Source organism: Sciurus vulgaris (genome assembly GCF_902686455.1).
Source record: "Sciurus vulgaris genome assembly, chromosome: X".
NCBI classification, from domain to species: domain Eukaryota; kingdom Metazoa; phylum Chordata; class Mammalia; order Rodentia; family Sciuridae; genus Sciurus; species Sciurus vulgaris.
Genome location: NC_136471.1, coordinates 75,612,984 through 75,634,290, shown reverse-complemented (window position 1 = coordinate 75,634,290; position 21,307 = coordinate 75,612,984). Strand labels below are relative to the sequence as shown.

General features: G+C 36.4%; 1 long non-coding RNA gene across 1 annotated transcript in view; it reads left to right on the top strand.

Moving 5' to 3' along the window:
- LOC306650812 overlaps positions 1–21,307 on the top strand; it is a 183,615-nt gene that overhangs the window by 28,462 nt on the left and 133,846 nt on the right. The gene's annotated exons all lie outside the window — the stretch shown is intronic.

The window sequence follows — 21,307 nt, the reverse complement described above, 5'->3', positions numbered from 1 at the left end:
TTATTCTTTGTTTTCAGTTTGTATTCACTGTTTCCTTTTTCTTTGTCTCTTTTTGCCCTTCTGTGGGTTACTTGACTGATTTTTACAACCTCATCTTGATTTATTTATAGTGTTTTTGGGTAGATTATTTTGTGTATCTTTCTTAGTGGTTGATGTGGGTATTACAATATATTTATATGACTTATTACAGCCTACTGGTTCAAAGTTTCACCATCTATAATGAAATGTGCAAACCTGACTTTCATTTAGATCATTTTACCCTCCTCACTATATTATTGTCTTAAGTAACACATGGAATTGTAACTTTTTATTTCAGTCATCCTATATGTTAAAGGATGAATTGTATCCTCCTGTCAAAATTAAAAATACTAATCCTCAGTTCCTCAGAATGGAGTTTGTTTGGAAATTGGGTCTTTGCAGATGAGGACATAATGGACCAGGCTGGACATTTAATCCAACATGACTGATATCATTACAAGAGAAGAGACACAGAGACAGAGATACACACAGGGAGAATGCCATGTGATGTTAGACACAAGGATTGAAGTACTTAAGCTACAAGCCAAGGAACACCAAAGATTGCCAGCAAACCACCAGTAGCTAGGAGGAGGCAAAGGAAGATTATCCCCTACTGGTTTCAGATGAAGTATGATCCTGATAACACCTTGATTTTGGACTTCTAGCCTCTACAACTGTGAGATCATAACATCTGTTTCCAGGTGAAAGGTAGTAAGAAAATATTGTTTTTTGTAATACTGCACTATTTAAAAAGGTTGATGAGCCTTTTTTAACATATGTTTCTTGATTCTTCAGTCCTAGCTTTTCTTTCTTTCTTTTTTTTTTTCTTTTTGTAGTACTAGGGATTGAACCCAGGGTTGTTCTACCACTGAGCTACATTCCCAACCTTTTAATTTTTGACTTTGATGTAAGGTCTCACTACATTGTTTAGGGATTTGCTAACTTGCAGAGTTTGACTCTGAACTTGCGATCCTTCTGCCTCAGTCTCCCATGTGTCTGGGATTACAGGTATATGTCACTATGGCCCTGCCAGTCCTAGGTTTTGGTTTGGACTAACAGAGCATCTTGTCTAAAGTCAGATAACCTAGGTAAAATGAGTCTCTTCAGTTTTTGATTTCCCATTGGTGACACTCATGAGCCATCATCATAGAAGGCAGTCAGGACAGCTGGATAGTTAGATGCTGTGCTATAGAATTGGGCAGTCCTGATTCAAATCCTGACTCTAACTTATAATCTGTGTGACCCTGGACAAGTTACTTAACCTCTCTATGTCTCAGTTTCAGTATCTATAAAATCAGGGTAATAACAGAACTGATCTAATAAAGTGTGAGAAATTAAGTGACATGTAAAGAACTTAGTATGATGCTTGTCAAAAAGCTTGCTTATGGACCACTTGTGTGCATTCCTGGGAGTACCTCCCACTGAGGACCTCTGACTGTAGCTTTCCTGAGGACAATCACATTTCTTAGGCTGCCCACTTCTTCTTCTCTCCCTTAGCCTCAGTCCATTCCACACATATACTCTTTTGGATTTATTTCACCTCTTTTGGGAAGTAGTCATTCAAAAATCCCTGTCTAGCTCCTTAACTCCTGGACAACATCTGTTCCCTGGGAAAGCAAACTAATGGCTTGCTTCTTGGAGGAAGTACTACTTTCTCCCCACATAGTTCCCCCTTTGATTCTGTTGTGGTATAGGCAGTACAATTTTAGCCCTGCACCTCTAATATTTACACGTGTGAATTAAATACTAGTCTTTGTGTTCCCTAATTCTAAGGGACAGTTTTATACAAATGTCTCCCCTTTGAGTCTCCTCTTACTTGGCTTGTGGTAAAGAAAAATATTCCTTTTGAGAGGCAGAGGAGGGAAACAGTACATGAATACTCCCACTAGAGTTCTCCAATCTCAACTCCTTATATAAATGGCAGTTGAGTGACCAGCTAATTCTGTTTCACAGTTCTCTTAGCATGTCTTTGTGGGTGGTCTGGCACTTCATTTTAGTATATTCGAACTAGTGGTGATAGTCATTCGTGTTCTTCACCAGATATTTACATCCTTCCTTCTTCTTGAGGTCAAATAAGACCTTATAACTTGTTTTGTCCAGTGAAATGTGAGCAAAATCAGCTATCTAGAGCTTTAAAAGCCACTGTTTCCGTGACCACAAAAGTGTTAAGATTGGAGGTTGGGCTTTGTGGTGCACACCTATAATTCCAGCTAATCAGGAGGCTGAAGCAGGAGGGTTACAAGTTTGAGGTCAGCTTGGGTAACTTAGCAAGACCCTGTCTCAAAATAAGATAAAAAGGCTGGGTATGTAGTTCAGTGGCAGAGCATTTGCTTAGTATGCACAAAGCCATAGGTTCCATAGCCAGTTCTTTAAAAAAAAGCATTAAGATGAATCCTCTATAAGTCTAGGAACCTAAATGAACAGGATAAGCAGAGCCCTCTTGCAGACATGCATTGGTACTGGGTGAGTGAAAAATATACTTTTGTGGGGACTGGGATTGGAGCTCAGTGGTAGAGTGCTTGCCTACCTCATGTGAAGCACTGGGTTTAATCCTAAGCATCACATAAAAATAAATAAATAAAATAAAGAATTGTGTCTATCTACAGCTAAAATTTTTTTTAAAAATACATACTTTGGGGGCTGGGGAGATAGCTCAGTTGGTAGAGTGCTTGCCTTGCAAGCATGAGGCCCTGGGTTCAATCCCCAGTACTGCAAAAAAAAAAAAATACATACTTTGGTATGTCAAACCACTTTGTTGTGGGATTGTTTTCTCAGTAGAATCTAGTTCATCTTGACAGGAATATATTTGACACTTATTTTTTCCTGCTTTTTAAGTGCTTTTTGTGAAATTGAACTGAATGCTAATAGTTTAAATTCTATTAATATTATTATTATTGCTTATTATTATCACTATAATCTTTTTTTTTTTTTTTTTTTTTTGTGGTGCTGGGGATTGAACCCAGGGCCTTGTGCTTGCAAGGCAAGCACTCTACCAACTGAGCTATATCCCCAGCCCTCACTATAATCTTTATACTGGAACTAGTGAAACTCTGCTGTGAATGGGTAAGAGACTGATTAGAGAGTCAGAGACAAAAAAACCTGATTTCAAGTTTTGCTTCCAACACTCACTTTATATATCTGAGTCTTCTAAATTATCCTCAAATATAAAACAAAAATGTATACTCCCCCTACCTACCTCATTGAGTTGTCTTAAGGATTCAGTGAGATAGGGGAAAAGAAAGTGCTATGACAACTCTGAAGCAGAATTCAAACATAGCATATAAACCTGTAACTCAACACTGGGCTGTACATCAGGATGACCTATCGGCCTTTTTCAGAGGTATGAATATGCAAAGGAAGCATTCAGTCATGCATCATTTCTGCACACCTGTGCAGTTATTTGTGTACTGAAGTGCATTAATTTCTTATTGGACAGAATAACCTACGGTGGCCTTCAAGTGATCAAAAAACCTTTCAGGCATGTCTGGTCTATGTTTGGTCTATCTCACTATACCAGTCCATGTGAGAAATACTAGGGATTTCTAAGGCATGACTCATGACAATAATATTGTATTATTGAGAAATGCTTAGAGTATGGATATTAGGTATTCTCACTACAAAATGATAGCTACATGAGGCAATGCATATGTTAATTAATTAGATTTAGCCATTCCACTATGCATATATTCTTCAAAACATTATGTCTTACAAATTGATATATACTATTTTATTTGTCAATTAAGAATAAGATTTTTGAGCAGAAGAATGACAACATTTGAAAAAAAGGAACAAAATGAAACAAAAGCTATACTTCAAGCAGAAAGGACTTTGGCAAATCTTATCCCCTCAGAAGCAATAATCCACCGGTAAAATTGTTAAAATTATTATTTAGAAACTCTGAACATTAACCATCAGCACACAACCAACTGAAGAACATTTATTCCTGAACCTCCATAAGAGCAGTGGGATCTTTTAACTTGGGATTGCTCTCATCTTTCCCCTTCCCCACCTAACTCTGTTGCAGTACCTATGAGAACCATCAGCCTGGTTGCTAGCTGGCAGTGACTGACCTTCTTTGAAGTTTGTTGAAGTCCAAATGCCCAGGGACATTGTTGAAAACAATAGTAATGTTATGGTTTAAATGTGAGGTATGCTCCTGTGTTAATGCAGGAATATTTAAAGTTAAAGTAAGTGTATTGTAACCTAATCAGTCCATTCTAATTCAAATGACTGGGTGGGAACTCTTTGTAGGTAGGTGGGGTGTGGCTGGAGTAGATGGGTCACCTGGGGTGTGTCTTGAAAGGATGCATCTTCCCTGAGGCCCCTTCCCGCCTCTGCTTCCTGACCCTGCTATGAATTGAAGGGGTTTCTTCAGCTGGACCCTTCCCTAATAATGTGCTGCCTCATGTTGGGCCCACAGCAATAGAATTGGCTATTTATGGACCGAGACCTCTGAAATTATGAGCCCCAAACGAATGTTTCCTCCAGTAAGTTGTTCTTGCCAGGTGTTTTGGCTTAGTGACATGAAAGCTGACCAAAACAAGTGACAGTGTACAACAATCCCAGATTTTTTTTCTCATTCTGGGGATTAAACCCAGGGCCTCATAAATGCTAGGTTAAATACTCTACACTAAGCCATATCCCCAGCTTCTCCAGTGTCAAAAAAAAAAAAAAAAAAATCAAACACCAATATTATACCTGTCTGAGGCTATGATACTGGCTGAGAAAGCTAGAGATCAGTCAAAGATTTTAAATCGAGTTCTGGGGAATGAGACAACTGAAGAAGGTTTTGAAAAGATTGACATATTATTGGGGCAAATCTGGAAATCTGTGTGCACTGCAGGGCTAAGAACATAATAAGAAAAGACCAGAGAGGGCTTCAGTTATCCAGTCATTCCTAACTAATGGTAAGTCTCTGTGGAAATAATAAGTAAAAGCAAAGCAGACCTGAACCTTGAATGGGCCACAACCCCGAAATCACCTCAGAAGCTTTACTGGCTCAAAGGATTTAAGTACAATCTGTTAAGCATTGACCAAATATTGTTTGACTACTAAGAAGTGCTGATGCTTCTTGGGAAACTCTCTTAGTCTGTTCAGGCTACTATAATGAAATACCATAGAGTGGGTAATTTATAAATAAATGTATTTATCACAATTTCAGGGGAGTCTAAGATCAAGGCATCAGGAGATTCAGAGTCTGGTGAAGTTTGCCCTCTGCTTTAAAGATGGCACCTTTTCACTCTGTCTTCACATAGTAGAAGAGCAAAAGGATTCCCTACTGTCTTTTTTTATAAGGACATCAATCCCAATCATGACGGTGGAGCCTTTTTGACCTAATCACCTCTCAAAGGCCCCAGCTCTTAATACCATCACCTTGGATGTTAGTATATCAATTATGGGGGTACACAAACATTCAGATCATTACAGAAGCAAATTTTTAAAATAAAACAATAATTAAGTGAAACAAATGATCAGATGCATTAGTGGTTGCACACTGGAGGCTAGACAGACATTATAGAATTAGTTTAGGCATGTCTTTAAACATAGAAACAAAAAATACAACAGTATCAACAACAAGAGAAAACCTTGGCAGCAACCCCTGGAGATGGGGGAGAGAACATAATTTATAATTGCTACAACATTTGATCTATAATATATTATGTTTCCAATAAACATTTGAAATACATAAAGTGTGGCTCATACAAATAAAAATCTGTGAACAGAAACTGTTTCTGAGGGGCACGACATGTCAAATTTAGTAAAAAGAGACATCAAGATAGTTCTTATAAATATGTTCAAAGATGTAAAAGATGCCATGATTTAAACATTAAGGGAAAGTATGAATCATCAAATAGAGAATTTCAACCAAGAGATGAGAACTACAAAAATTTCTGAAGTTGAAAAGTATAATAACTAAAGAAATTTACTAGAGTGGCATAGCAGCAGATTTGAACTGAAAGAAGACAGAATCAGTGAACTTGAAGACAAATAAGAAATGCAGTTAAGTGAGACAAACCAATCTCAAAAAATCAAAGGATGAATGATCTTGCTGATAAGTGGATGATGATACATAATGGGGGGTTGGGGGGCAAGAATGGAGGAAGGAGGGGCTGTATAGAGGGAAAAGAGGGGAGGGTGGGGTGGGGGGGAAGGAAAAAAATAACAGAATGAATGAAACACCATTACCCGTAAATGTATGATTACACAAATGGTATGCCTCTACTTCATGTACAGAGAAACAAGATGTACCCCATTTGTTTACAATAAAAATAAATAAAAAAGAAATGCAATCTGAGGATTGCAGAAAATAAAAGGAAAGAGAAGTGAACAGAGAAGCTCACTGTTTACACAGTTAAGCACACTAATAGATGCATAATGGAAATAACAGATGGAGAAGACGGAAAGGCACAGAAAAACTATTGAAAGAAATAATGACTGAAAACTCTCCAACTATGGCAAAAACAATTTATATTTCCAAAAGGTTTAACAAATTTCAATTATAGTAAGCTTAAAGAGACCCACACTTAGACATACTATCAATAAACTGTTGAAGTTAAAAAAAAGAATTCTTGAAAGCAACAAGAAAAAATGACTCACAAAGGAGCTTTAATAAGTATAGCAACTGACTGTGCTTGCTTCAGCAGCACATATATGAAAGTTGGAACAATACAAAAAAGATTAGCTTAGCCCCTGGGCAAGGATGACACACAATTTTGTGGTGGTCCATGTTTTTATATACATATATCAAATTATCTCACTGTACCCTATAAATATGTACAATTATTATGTGTCAATTTTAAAGAAAAGAGAGCAGATGATCTCCCATCAGAAACCATGGAGGAGATCTGGGGGTGTAGCTCAGTGGTGTAGTACTTGCCTAGCATATTCAAGGCCATGAGTTTGATTCCCAGCACTGAGAAAGAGAAGAAGGAAAGAAAGAAAAGAAACAAAACTGTATGTTTTAACTTTTTCACTAAATTATCTAACCAGCACGATTATGGAGGAGGAAAAGTTTATTTGAGGGCTCACAGTTTCAGAAGTCTTAGTCCATAGAAGGCTGGCTCCATTCCTTTGGGCTGGAGGTGAGGTAGAACATCAAGGCAGAAGAGTGTGGCAGAGGGAAGCAGCTTGCATCATCAGGAAGCAGAGAGTCTCCACTCTCCAGATGCAAAATATATACCCCAAAGCCAAGCCCCAATTCCAATCTCCTCCAGCCATACCCTACCACTTCAGTGAATCCCATCAGGGATTAATTCACTGATTGCGTTAAGACTCTTACAACCCAATCATTTCTCCTCTGAATCTTCCTGCATTGTCTCACATGTGAGCTTTTGGGGGACACCTCACATCTGAACCATAACATAATACAACCTGTCAACCAAGAATTCTATCCTTCTTTTCTTTTCCTTTTCTCTTTTGGCTGTGCTGAGGATTGAACTGAACATTAAGTGCATGCTAGGCAAGTGCTCTACTACTGAGTTACATCTCTAGCCCAGAATTCTTTAAAAAATGAAGTTGAAATAAATATGTTCCTAGTTAAATAAACAAAGAAGTCAGCAGGCCTATCTTATAAGAAATTCAAAGGGAGGTTCCCAGGTTGAAAAGACCTATGACACCAAAAGTTAACCTGAATTTATATGACAAAATAAAAAGCACAGGTAAAATAATTACAGAGTAAATATAGTAGACAGTATGCCTATGCATATATGTATATGTATTGCTAATTTCTACTTTGAACTTATTTTAAAAACATTTCATAAAACACTAATCTAAAAACTATGTTGTTGGACATGTAGCAGTTAAGGATATAATTTGTAAGAAATTATTTTGTTATATTGTGTGAATGTATGAATATGTAACAACAAATTCCACCATTATGTACAACTATAATGGACCAATAAAAATATGGAAAAAAGATTTTTGTATGAAAACAGTTTTATAAGAAGGAGGAGATGGAAGGGAGCTATAGTGTAGCAAAGTTTCTATGTATTATTGGAATGAAATTAGTATTTAGTTGAAGTAGATAATTTTGTGTTAAGATACAAATTGTAATTCCCATACCAATACTAAGAAAACAACTAAAATATAGTTTAAAAACTACAAAGTAATTAAAATGGCACACTAGAAAATATCTATTTAATACAAAAGCAGGTAGTGAAGAGTGATCAATGAGGACATGAGACATGCATGAAAAATACCAAGATAGCAGACATAAATCCAACTATATAAAATTATACTAAATAAATGAATTAAGGAGCCCACTCAAAGAAGACAGATTATCAGACTAGGCAAAATAAATCCAAGATCCAACTGTATCTTGTCTGTAAGAAACAAACTTTAGATTCAAAGCCACATACAGATTGAAAGTAAAAGGATGGCTGTGTGTGGTAGCACATGCCTGTAATCCCAGTGGCTCCGGAGGCTGAGGCAGGAGGACCGCAAGTTCAAAGCCAGTCTCAGCAACTTAGCGAGGCTGTAAGCAACTGAGTGAGACCCTGTCTCTAAAAATAATATAGAAAAAAAAAAAGAGTAAAAGGATGGAAAAAGACACACCATGCAAGCATCATAAAAATGTTGAAATTGCTATATCAATATTATACAAAATAGGCTTTTTTACCTTTAAAATGTTTTTATTAGTGCATTAAAGTTGTACATAATAGTGGGGTTCATTTTGACATATTTGTAAATGCATGGAATATAATTTGCTCCATTTCAGCCACCAGTACTTCCTCTTTTCTGCCCTTCCTCTTCCCCCCCTGTTCCCTTGCCTCTTCTCTACTGGTGGTGTATTTATTTATTGTTTTTTTTTTTAAATTAATGCTTCACAAATATACATAAAAGTGGAATTCACTGTGGTATATTCATATATGTTCATAGTATAATAGCTTTAAGACAAAAGTTGTTACAAGAGGAGTATTTTATGATAAAATTGTCCATTTATCAGAAAGACGTAACTATTATAAACATATTTATGCTTAACAACAGAGCCCTAAAACACACAAATCTTCCAGAAATGAATGAAATAGTCCAAGAATAGTAGAGTGCAATATTCCTCTCTAAATAATTAATAGAAGCACTAGATTGTTAATCAAGTAAATATTCAAGAGAGCTTGAAGAACACTACCAAACAACTTATTGACATCTACAGAACACTCCATCCAACCACAGTACAATTCACAACTTTTCCAAGTGCACATGAACACATAGATATCATCTACCCCAGGAGAGATGGTAATATGCCATAAAATAAAGTGTCAACAATTTAAAATGATTGAAATCTTGCAAAGTATGTTCTCCAACTACAAGGAAATTAAATTAGAAACCAACAACACTAGTACATTTAGAAAATCTACAAATACTTAGAAATTAAATAATATATATCTCAATAGTCCATGGATCAAAGGAGATTAAAAAGTATTTTGAACTGAATGAAAATAATGTCAAAATTTATAGGATGTAGATAAACTAGTGCTTTCAGTAAAATGGGTAGCTTTAAACATTTGTATTACAGAAGTCCCTATATCAGTAATCTTTGATTTTACCTTCAGAACCTAGAAAAAGAAGCAAAATTTAAATCCAAGGCAAAGGAGGGAAATAAGAAAGTTTAGAGACATATAAATGAAAAATAAAACAGAAAAATAATTGAGAAAATGAATAAGATGGAAAAAAGATTTTTGTATGAAAATAGTTTTATAAGAAGGGGGAGATGGAAGGGAGCTATAGTGTAGCTATAGTGATCTTTGAAAAGATCAACCAGACTGAGGAATGTTTCATTAGACTGGACAAGACAAAAGAAAGAAGACATACATAATCAAAATCAGGAATGAAATAGGGGAAATCATCACTAAACATACAGAAATTATGAAGATTATAAAGTAATATTATGAATGAAATAATTTCAACAAATTCGAAAACCTAGAGGAAACATGATTCTAGAAAGACAAAAATTTCCAATATATTCAAGAAAGATAAAATCAGAATAGATATATAACAACTAAAGAAATTGAATCTGTCCTTGGCCTGGCAATCTTAGTGAGACCCTTAGCAACTTAGCAAGATCTGTCTCAAAATAAAAAAAATAATTGAGGATGTAGCTCAGTGGTAAAGCACCCCTGGGTTCAATTCCCAGTGCCAAAAAAAACCCAAGTAATTGTATTTAGATTTTTCTCAAAATGAAAACTCAGACCTACGTGGCTTCCCTGGGAAATTCAAACATTTAAAGAAGAAATAGTGCCAATATTCCACAAACTCTTCCAAAAAAAGAGAGAAAGGGATACTTTCTACTCTATTATTTGATGTATGACCTTGATATTAAAGTCTAACAAAGATCTCACATGGAAAAAACTATAGATCTATATCTCACATGAATATTGAGGCAAGAATTCACAGCAAAATATTAGCAAACCCATTGCAGCAACATATGAAAAGAATGATAGCATAAATAAGTGGGATTTATCCCAGGAATGCAAGATTGGTTTACATCTGAAAATCAAATGTGCTATATTAATACAATGAAGAAGAAAAATATAATGATTGAAACACATGCATAAAAGCATTTGAAAAATTTGAAATCCATTTATGATAAAAATATTTAGCAAATGTAATGAAAGTACCTCCTTAAGCAGATATAGGAAATTTGTGTAAAGCTTATAGCTAAGGAAATACTTGATGATGAAAGATTGAACGATTTCTCCTGAGATCAGGATCAAAGCAAATATTTGTGTTTTTATAATTTCTATTTCAATATTTTACTGGAGGTTCTAGCCAGGGTAATAAAGCAGGAAAAAGAAATAAGCATGAATCAAAACATCACATTCTATCTCATATGTATGTACAAATATTATGTGTCAATCAAGAAGAGAAAAAAAAAAAAGAAAGTAAAAGGAAAGAAATAAGTAACACCTAGAATGGAAGGGAAAAAGAATGACTGGATGTGATATGTAGAAAATTCCAAAGAATACACAGAAAATCTTTTAGGATCAATATCAGGTTTCAGGATGCAACATCAAAATACCAAATCCACTTGTATGTCTGCATGATAACAATGCACAACCTGAAAATGAAATGAGGAGAATAATTCCATTCACAGTACAAGGAAAAGGATAAAATACTTGTGAATAATCCTACAAAAATGCGTTGAACTTGTACAGTGAAAACCACAACACATTGGTGAGAGAAATTAAAAATCTAAATACATTGGAGCATTCTATATTGTTAGATTGGAAGGCTCAATATTGACAAGTGGCAAATTTCCCTTTAATTGTCATATAGCTATAGCCCAATAAGTATGAAAATTCCACCAAGCTATTTTTTTGAAAGATTGAAGAGCTAAAATCTACATATGGAAATTTGAAGCGCCAGTATAGTCAAAATGATTTTTTTATTTAGAAAAATGTTGGAACAATTTAACTCCTCTATTTCAAAACATAACCTAAATCTTCAGTTAATAGGAGAGTGAGGAACTGGCATAAGAATAAACTTATAGATTAATGAAATAAAATTGGGAATACAGAAATAAACCATTTTATTTATAGTCCATTGATTTTGTGTATGTGTGATACTGGAACCCAGGGCCTCCTGAAACATTCTACCACTGAACATCCCCAACTCCAATTCATTTTTTAAAGGGCCAATGTGTGAAAAACTTTGCATGTAATAAATGATGACATGGGAGAATCAAGGCCAAATACATTAACTGTATTAATAAATCTAAATGGATGTGACTCACTTATTATTTTACTACTATTACTAATGCTTATTAATTATACTAAATGTGATTCACTCTGATATTTCCATGTACTCATACATCATGCATTGATCATGTCCATTCACTCTTCTTCTACCCTTACCCTCCTTTACCCCTTCCCTCAATCCCCTAGTACCCTTCCCAGTCCTTAGTATTCCTTTTACTACTTTCACATCATATTTATTTATTGAGTTTCCGTATACAAAAGAGAACATGTGATATTTGTCTTTCTGTGGCTGGCTTACTTCACTCAATGTAATGTCCTTCAGTTTCATCCATTTTGTTGCACATGACAAGATTTCATTTTTCTTTATGGGTGACTAATACTGCATTTTGTACTTTCTTTATCTATTCATCTGTTGGTGGTACTCAGACTTATTTCTCACCTTAGCGATTGTGAAGAGTGTTGCAATAAACATAGCCAGGCATCTCTTTTGTATGCTGACTTTATTTCCTTTGGATATAAACCCAGGAGTGGGATAGCTGAAAAAAGTGATGCTTCATGTTTTAGTTTTTTGAGAAATGTTTTTATTTTTATTGATTTTTTTTTGAGGAACTTCAATACTGGTTTTCATGATGGCTGTACTAATTAATTCACACTCCCCCTAACAGTGTGTAAGGGTTTTCTTTTCTCTAATCCTTACCAGAAGTGATATATTTTTTCTTTTTAATAATAGCCATTCTAACTGGGGTGAGATGGTATCCTGTCATAGTTCTGATTTGCATTTCACTGTTGGCTAATGATATTGAGAATTTCATATATTTATTGGACATTTGTATTTATTCTTTTGAGAAGTGTCTATTGAGATCATTTGCTCCTTTCTTAAATGGATTACTTGTTTTCTTTGTCAAGTTTTTTTGAGTTCTTTTTATATTCTGGATATTAACCCTCTGTCAAATGAACAGCTGGCAAATTTATTCTGTAGGTTGTCTTTTCAGTTTGTTCATTGTTTGTTTTGTAGTTTTTTATTTTGATGTAATTCCATTTGTCGTTTTTTCTGTTTTTGCTTCCTGTGCTTTTAGAGTTCCACCAAAAAAATTGCCTCTATCAATATCTAGAAGGGTTTCCTCTATGATTTCCTCAAGTATTTTCAAGTGTCAAGTCTTTCATTAAGGTCTTTGATCCATTTGGAACTGATTTTTGTACAGGATGGGAGACATGGGTCAAATTTGTATCTTCTGCATGTGAATATCCAATTTCTCCAGCACTGTTTGTTAAGAAGATTTTCATTTTCTCCATGTATGTTCTAGGCATCTTTGTCAGAATCAGTTGGCTGTAGATGTATGGGTTTATTTCTGGGTACTCTATTCTGTTCCATGTTTGGTGTGCCTGTTTTTATTCTGATACCATGATGATCTTGTTATTTATGGCTCTATAATATAATTTAAAATCCGATTTTGTGATGTTTCCAGCTTTGCTCTTTAGACTCAATATTGCTTTGGCTATTTGATGTCTTGTATGCTTCCATGTGACCTTTAGGATTGCTTTTTTTTTTCCAGTTCTGTGAAGAATGTCAATTGTATTTTGGTAAGGATTGAATTTCAACTGTGATCACTTTGGGTAGTATGGACATGTAAGCATTATTAATTCTTCTGGTCCATGAACATGGGAAGTCTTTTCACCTTTTAGTGTTTTCTTTAATTTCTTCTTCAATTTTTTTTGTAATTTTCATTTACAGAGGTCTTTCACTTCTTCAGTTAGAATTATTCCCATGTATCTTATTTTTGTGTGGCTATTGTGAATGGATTGCTTTCATTACTTTCTCAGAAATTCATTACTGGTGTATAGAAAAGCTACTGATCTTTAAATATATATATATTTTTTATTTGCTCTAATTGGTTATACATGACAGTAGAATGCATTTTGACACATCATACACAAATGGAGCATAACTTCTCATTCCTTTGCCTGTACATGGTGCTGAGTCACATCAGTAGTGTAATCAGGCATGTATATAGGGAAATAATGTCTGTCTCATTCTACCATCCTTCCCATCCCCATCACCCCCACTCCTCTCACTATCCTCTGCACAATCCAAACTCCTTCATTCTTCCCTACCCCCGCTCCACACTATGGAACAGCATCTGCTTATCAGAGAAAACTTTGGTCCTTTGGTTTTTGGGATTGGCTTATTTCACGTAGCATGATATTCTCTAGTTCCATCCATTTACCTGCAAATGCCATAATTTCATTCTTCTTTAAGGCTGAGTAATATTCCATTGTGTATATGTACCACATTTTCTTTATCCATTAGTCTGTTGAAGGTCATTTAGATTAGTTCCATAGTTTAGCTATTGTGAATTGAGCTGCTATAAACATTGATGTGGCTGCATTACTGTAGTATGCAGATTTTAAGTCCTTTGGGTATAAACTGAGGAGTGGAATAGCTGGGTCAAATGGTGGCTCCATTCCAAGTTTTCTGAGGAATCTCCATACTGCTTTCCATAGTGGTTGCACCAATCTTTAGTACCACAGGCAATGTATCTCCCCACATCCTCACCAACACTTACTATTGCTTGTATTCTTGATAATTGCCATTCTGACTGAAGTGAGATGAAATCTTACAGTAGCCTTGATTGGCACTTCTCTAGTTGCTAGAGATGATGAACATTTTTTCAAGTTTGTTGATTTATTGTATTTCTTCTGTGAAGTATCTGTTTAGTTCCTCAGCCCATTTATTGATTGGGTTATTTGTTTTTACTTTGTGTTAAGTTTTTTGAATTCTTTATATATCCTAAGGATTAATACTTTATCTGAGGTGCATGTTGTAAAAATTTTTTCCCAATCTGTAGGCTCTCTCTTCACATTACTGATTGTTTCCTTTGCTGAGAAGAAGCTTTTTAGTTTAAAGGCATCCCATTGATTTTTTTTTATTGTAAACAAATGGGATACATGTTGGTTCTCTGTTTGTACATAGAGTAAAGGCATACCATTTGTGTAATCATAAATTTACATAGGGTAATGTTGTTTGATTCATTCTGTTATTTTTCCCTTCCCCCACCCCTCACACCCCTCTTTTCCCTCTATACAGTCCTTCCTTTCTCCATTCTTGCCACCCTCCTTAACCCTAACCCTAAATGTAACCCTAACCCTAACACTAACCCCTCCCACCCCCCATTATGTGTCATCATCCGCTTATCAGCGAGATCATTCGTCCTTTGGTTTTTTAGAGATTGGCTTATCTCACTTAGCATGATAGTCTCCAATTTCATCCATTTGCCTGCAAATGCCAAAATTTTGTCATTCTTTATGGCAGAGTAATATTCCATCGTGTATATATGCCACAGTTTCTTTATCCATTCATCAATTGAAGGACATCTAGGTTGGTTCCACAATCTGGCTATGGTGAATTGAGCAGCTATGAACATTGATGTGGCTGTATCTCTGTAGTATGCTGATTTTAAGTCCTTTGAGTATAGGCCAAGGAGTGGGATAGCTGGGTCAAATGGTGGTTCCATTCCAAGCTTTCTGAGGAATCTCCATACTGCTTTCCAGAGTGGCTGCACTAATTTGCAACTCCACCAGCAATGTATGAGTGTACCTTTTTCCCCACATCCTCGCCAACACCTGTTGTTGCTCGTATTCTTGATAATTGCCATTCTAATTGGGGTGAGATGGAATCTTAGGGTAGTTTTGATTTGCATTCCTCTTATTACTAGAGATGTTGAACATTTTTTCATGTCTCTGTTGATTGCTTGTACATCTTCTTCTGTGAAGTGTCTGTTCATTTCCTTAGCCCATTTGTTGATTGCATTATTTGTCTTCTTGGTGTAGAGTTTTTTGAGTTCTTTATAGATTCTGGAAATGAATGCTCTATCTGATGTATGAGTGGCAAAGATTTTCTCCCATTCTGTAGGCTCTCTCTTCACATTACTGATAGTTTCCTTTGCTGAGAGAAAGCTTTTTAGTTTGAATATATCCCAGTTATTGATTCTTGCTTTTATTTCTTGTGCTATGGGAGTCCTGTTAAGGAAGTCTGATCCTAAGCCGACATGTTGAAGATTTGGACCTACTTTTTCTTCTATCAGATGCAGGGTCTCTGGTCTGATTCCAAGGTCCTTGATCCATTTTGAATTGAGTTTTGTGCAGGATGAGAGATAGGGGTTTAGTTTCATTCTGTTGCATATGGTTTTCCAGTTTTCCCAGCACCATTTGTTGAAGAGGCTATCTTTTCTCCATTGCATATTTTTGGACCCTTTGTCTAATATGAGAAAATTGTATTTATTTGGGGTGTGTCCATGTCCTCTATTCTGTACCATTGATCTACCTGTCTATTTTGGTACCAATACCATACCGTTTTTGTTACTATTGCTTTGTAGTAGAGTTGAGGATCTGGTATTGCGATACCCCCTGATTCGCTCTTTCTGCTAAGGATTGCTTTAACTATTCTGGGTTTCTTATTCTTCCAGATGAATTTCATGGTTGCTTGCTCTATTTCTGTAAGGTACACCATTGGGATTTTAATTGGAATTGCATTGAATTTGTATAGCACTTTAGGTAGTATGGCCATTTTGACAATATTAATTCTGCCTATCCAAGAACATGGGAGATCTTTCCATCTTCTAAGGTGTTCTTTACTTTCTTTCTTTAGTGTTCTGTAGTTCTCATTGTAGAGGTCTTTCACCTCTTTTGTGAGATTGATTCCCAAGTATTTTATTTTTTTCGAGGCTATTGTGAATGGGGTAGTTTTCCTAACTTCTCTTTCTGAAGGTTCATCACTTATGTATAAAAATGCATTGGATTTATGAGCATTGATCTTGTAACCTGCTACTTTACTGAATTCACTTATGAGTTCTAAGAGTTTTCTGGTGGAATTTTCAGGTTCCTCTAAATATATAATCATGCCATCAGCGAACAGGGATAGTTTGAGTTCTACTTTTCCTATTCGTATCCCTTTAATTTCTTTGGTTTGTCTAATTGCTCTGGCTAGAGTTTCAAGGACGATGTTGAATAGAAGTGGTGAAAGAGGGCATCCCTGCCTTGCTCCAGGTTTTAGGGGGAATGCCTTCAGTTTTTCAACATGTAGAATGATATTGGCCATAGGCTTAGCATAGATGGCCTTTACAATGTTAAGGAATGTTCCCACTATCCCTATTTTTTCTAGTGTTTTTTTTTTTTTTTTTTTTTTTTTTTTTTGGTGGTGCTGGGGATTGAACCCAGAGCCTTGTGCTTGTGAGGCAGGCACTCTACCAACTGAGCTATATCCCCAGCCCTTTTCTAGTGTTTTGAGCATGAAGGGATGCTGTATTTTATCGAATGCTTTTTCTGCATCTATTGAAATAATCATGTGATTGTTGACTTTAAGTCTGTTGATATGGTGAATTACATTTTTAGATTTCCAGATGTTGAACCAACCTTGCATCCCTGGGATAAAACCCACTTGATCGTGGTGCACTATCTTTTTAATATATTTTTGTATGCGACTTGCTAAAATTTTGTTGAGAATTTTTACGTCAATGTTCATTAAGGATATTGGTCTGAAATTTTCTTTCCTCGATGTGTCTCTGTCTGGTTTAGGTATCAGGGTGATATTGGCTTCATAGAATGAGTTTGGGAGGGTTCCCTCCTCTTCTATTTCATGGAATACTTTGAGGAGTATTGGAATGAGCTCTTCTTTAAAGGTTTTGTAGAACTTGGCTGAGAACCCATCTGGTCCCGGGCTTTTCTTTGTTGGTAGGCTTTTGATGACCTCTTCTATTTCATTGCTTGAAATTCATTTATTTAAGTTGTGTATGTCCTCCTCGTTCAGTTTAGGTAATTCATATGTCTCTAGAAACTTGTTGATGTCTTCGAGGTTTTCTGTTTTGTTGGAATATAGATTTTCAAAATAGCTTCTAATTATGTATTGTATTTCACTTGTGTCTGTTGTGATATTTCCTTGTTCATTCCGAATTTTAGTAATTTGAGTTTTCTCCCTCTTTCTCTTTGTTGTGTGGCTAAGGGTTTATCAATTTTGTTTATTTTTTCAAAGAACCAACTATTTATTTTGTTAATTTTTCCAGATTGTTTCTTTTGTTTCTATTTCGTTGATTTCAGCTCTGAGTTTAACTATTTCCTGCCTTCTACTACTTTTGCTGTTGGTCTGCTCTTCTTTTTCTAGGGCTTTTAGATGTTGTGTTAAGTTGTTTATTTGTTGATTTTTACTTCTTTTGTTGAATGCGCCCCATGAAATAAATCTTCCTCTAAGTACTGCTTTCATAGTGTCCCAGAGATTTTGATATGATGTGTCTTTGTTCTTGTTTACTTCTAGGAAATTTTTATTTCCCTCCTGATGTCTTCTGTTATCCATTCATCATATAATAGCATATTATTTAATCTCCAGGTATTGGAGAAGTTTCTGTTTTTTATTCTGTCATTTATTTCTAATTTCAATCCATTATGATCTGGTAGAATACAAGGTAGTATCTCTGTCTTCTTGTATTTGCTAACAGTAGCTTTGTGGCATAAAGTATGGTCTATTTTAGAGAAGGATCCATGTGCTGCTGAAAAGAAAGTGTATTCGTTCTTTGTTGGATGGTATATTCTATATAAGTCAGTTAAGTCTAAATTATTGATTGTGTTATTGAGATCTATGGTTTCTTCATTCAATTTTTGTTTGGAAGATCTATCCCGTGGTGAGAGAGGTGTGTTAAAATCGCCTAGTATTATTGTGTTGTGGTCTGTTTGATTTCTGGAATTAAGAAGGATTTGTTTGACATACATGGACGAGCCAATGTTCGGGGCATAGATGTTTATGATTGTTATGTCTTGCTGATTTATGCTTCCCTTAAGCAGTATGTAATGTCCTTCTTTATCTCTTCTGACTAGTTTTGGCTTGAAGTCCACATTATCTGAAATGAGGATGGATACTCCAGCTTTTTTGCTGTGTCCATGTGCATGGTATGTTTTTTCCCATCCTTTCGCCTTTAGTCTATGGGTATCTCTTTCTATGAGATGAGTCTCTTGCAAGCAGTATATTGTTGGATCTTTCTTTTTAATCCAATCTGCCAGTCTATGTCTTTTGATTGATGAATTCAGGCCATTAACATTCAGGCTTATTATTGTGATATGATTTGTATTCCCAGCCATTTGACTCATTTTTGTTTTTTGACATGATTTGGTTTCTCCTTTATCTGGCTATTCCTTTTGGTTAGTTCCTCCCATTGCTGATTTGCATTGTTGTTTTTCATCTCTTCCTCATGGAATATTTTGCTGAGAATGTTCTGTAATGCCAGTTTTCTTTTTGTAAATTCTTTTAGTTTTGTTTATCATGGAAGGATTTTATTTCGTTGTCAAACCTGAAAGTAAGTTTTGCTGGGTATAAGATTCTTGGTTGGCATCTGTTTTCTTTCAGGGCTTGGTAAATGTTGTTCCAGGCCCTTCTAGCTTTTAGGGTCTGGATTGAAAAATCTGCTGATAGTCTTATTGGTTTCCCCCTGAATGTAATTTGATTCTTTTCTCTTGCGGCCTTTAAAATTCTGTCTTTATTTTGTATGTGAAGTATTTTCATAATAATGTGCCTTGGTGTGGGTCTGTTGTAATTTTGTATATTTGGAGTTCTATAAGCCTCTTGAACTTGGTTTTCCATTTCATTCTTCAGATTTGGGAAATTTTCTGATATTATTTCATTGAATAGATTGTTCATTCCTTTGGTTTATTTCTCTGTGCCTTCCTCAATCCCAATAATTCTTATATTTGGCCTTTTCATGATATCCCATAATTCTTGTAGATTCTGGCCATGATTTCTTATCATCTTCTCTGTTTGGTCAACTTTGTTTTCCAGATTAAATATTTTGTCCTCAATGTCTGAGGTTCTGTCTTCCAGGTATTCTATCCTATTAGTTATGCTTTCTATGGAGTTTTTAACTTGGTTTATTGTTTCCTTCATTTCAAGGATTTCTGTTTGGTTTTTTTTTCAGTATCTTTAACTCTTTATTGAATTGATTTTTGCTTCCCGTATTTGCTCTTTCAACTGTTGATTGGTGCGATCATTTAATGCCTGCATTTGCTCTTTCATCTCTTCCTTCAATGCCTGCACTTGCTCTTTCATCTCTTCCTTCAATGCCTGCATTTGCTCTTTCATCTCCTCATTTGCTTCCCTGATTGTTTTAATTATGTACATTTTGAACTCCTTTTCTGACATTTCTTCTGCTGTGCCGTAATTGGGTTTTATTGATATAGTATCTAGGTTTGTTTGGGACATTTTCTTCCCTTGTTTTCTCATATTGGTCAGATATCAGTGGGACTCTGAGATATTGCAGATTTCCTCTTTGGCTTATAGTGTCCCTGTAGATTTCCAGTATATCACCTCCCAGCCTTCAGTATCCTGAGTCTTGGAGGAACTTGATAATGCAGTGCTTCCGAAGAAAGCTGCCCCTAGCCCACTACTGGTTCCAGGGCTGGGGGCTAGCTCTGTTTGGAAAGGCTCTCAGTGGGCGGCCTGCTCCAAGAAGCTGGCTATAGACAGGGCCTGCCCCCACCTCAGGGAGCCAGGCTGCTAGGGGAAAGCCTCTCCCTGTACTGTGGGTCCCAGAATCCACCTGTGGGGTGGGGCCCCCTGCTGGGTTCAGGGCTTGGGGTTGGCTCTGTGCAGAAAAGCTCTCACTGGGCGACCTGCTCCAAGAAGCTGGCTGTGGATTGAGCCTGCCACCAGAGGGAGCAGGGCTGCTTGGGGAAGTCCCAGAAGCTGCCTGAGGGCCGGGGCCTGCCGCTGGGTCCGGGGCTTGGGGTTGGCTCTGTGTGGAAAAGCTCTCACTGGGTGGGCCTCCTCCTAGTAGCTGGCTGTGGTTCGAGCCTGCTGCTGGAGAAAGCAGGGCTGCTTGGGGAAGACTCTAGCTGCCCTGCCCTGCTCTGAGAAGCTGCCCCTGTCCAGGCCTGCTGCCCGGGCCGAGCTTCACCCAGTGGGGGAACTCACCCCGTGGCTCTATGTTGGTCTGAGTTTCTCAATGCCTCCCCTTCTTGAATCCTGGGTTCTGGAGCTACAGGAGATGCAGTCACCCTCTAGTCTGCCATCTTGGATCCCCTCCCCATTGATTCTTAATTTTGCTTCTTGTGCTTTAGGAGTCTTAAGGAATCAGGTCCCAAGGTGACATGATGACGATTTGGGCCTACTTTTTCTTCTATTAGGCACAGGGTCTCTGTCTAGTGACTAAGTCTTTGATCCACTTTGAGTTAATTTTTGTCTAGGGTGGGAGATAGAAGTTTAATTTCATTTTGCTGTATATGGATTTCCAGTTTTCCCAGCACCACTTGTTGAATAGGCTATCTTTTCTCCAATGTATGTTTTTGGCACCTTTGTCTAGTATGAGATAGTCATATTTATGTGAGTTTGTCTCTGTGTCTTCTGTTTTGTACCATTAGTCTACATGTCTATTTTGGTGCCTTAAACTATACTAAGAGCAATAGTAACAAAATTGCATTGTAGTATTGTTTAAGGTCTGGTATAGTGATGCCTCCTGCTTCACTCTTCTTGCTAAGGATTGAGAAAATCTACTTACTTCTGTATGTTGATTTTGTATACTGCTACTTAACTAATTTGTCCATTCAAATAGTCTTTTGGTAGA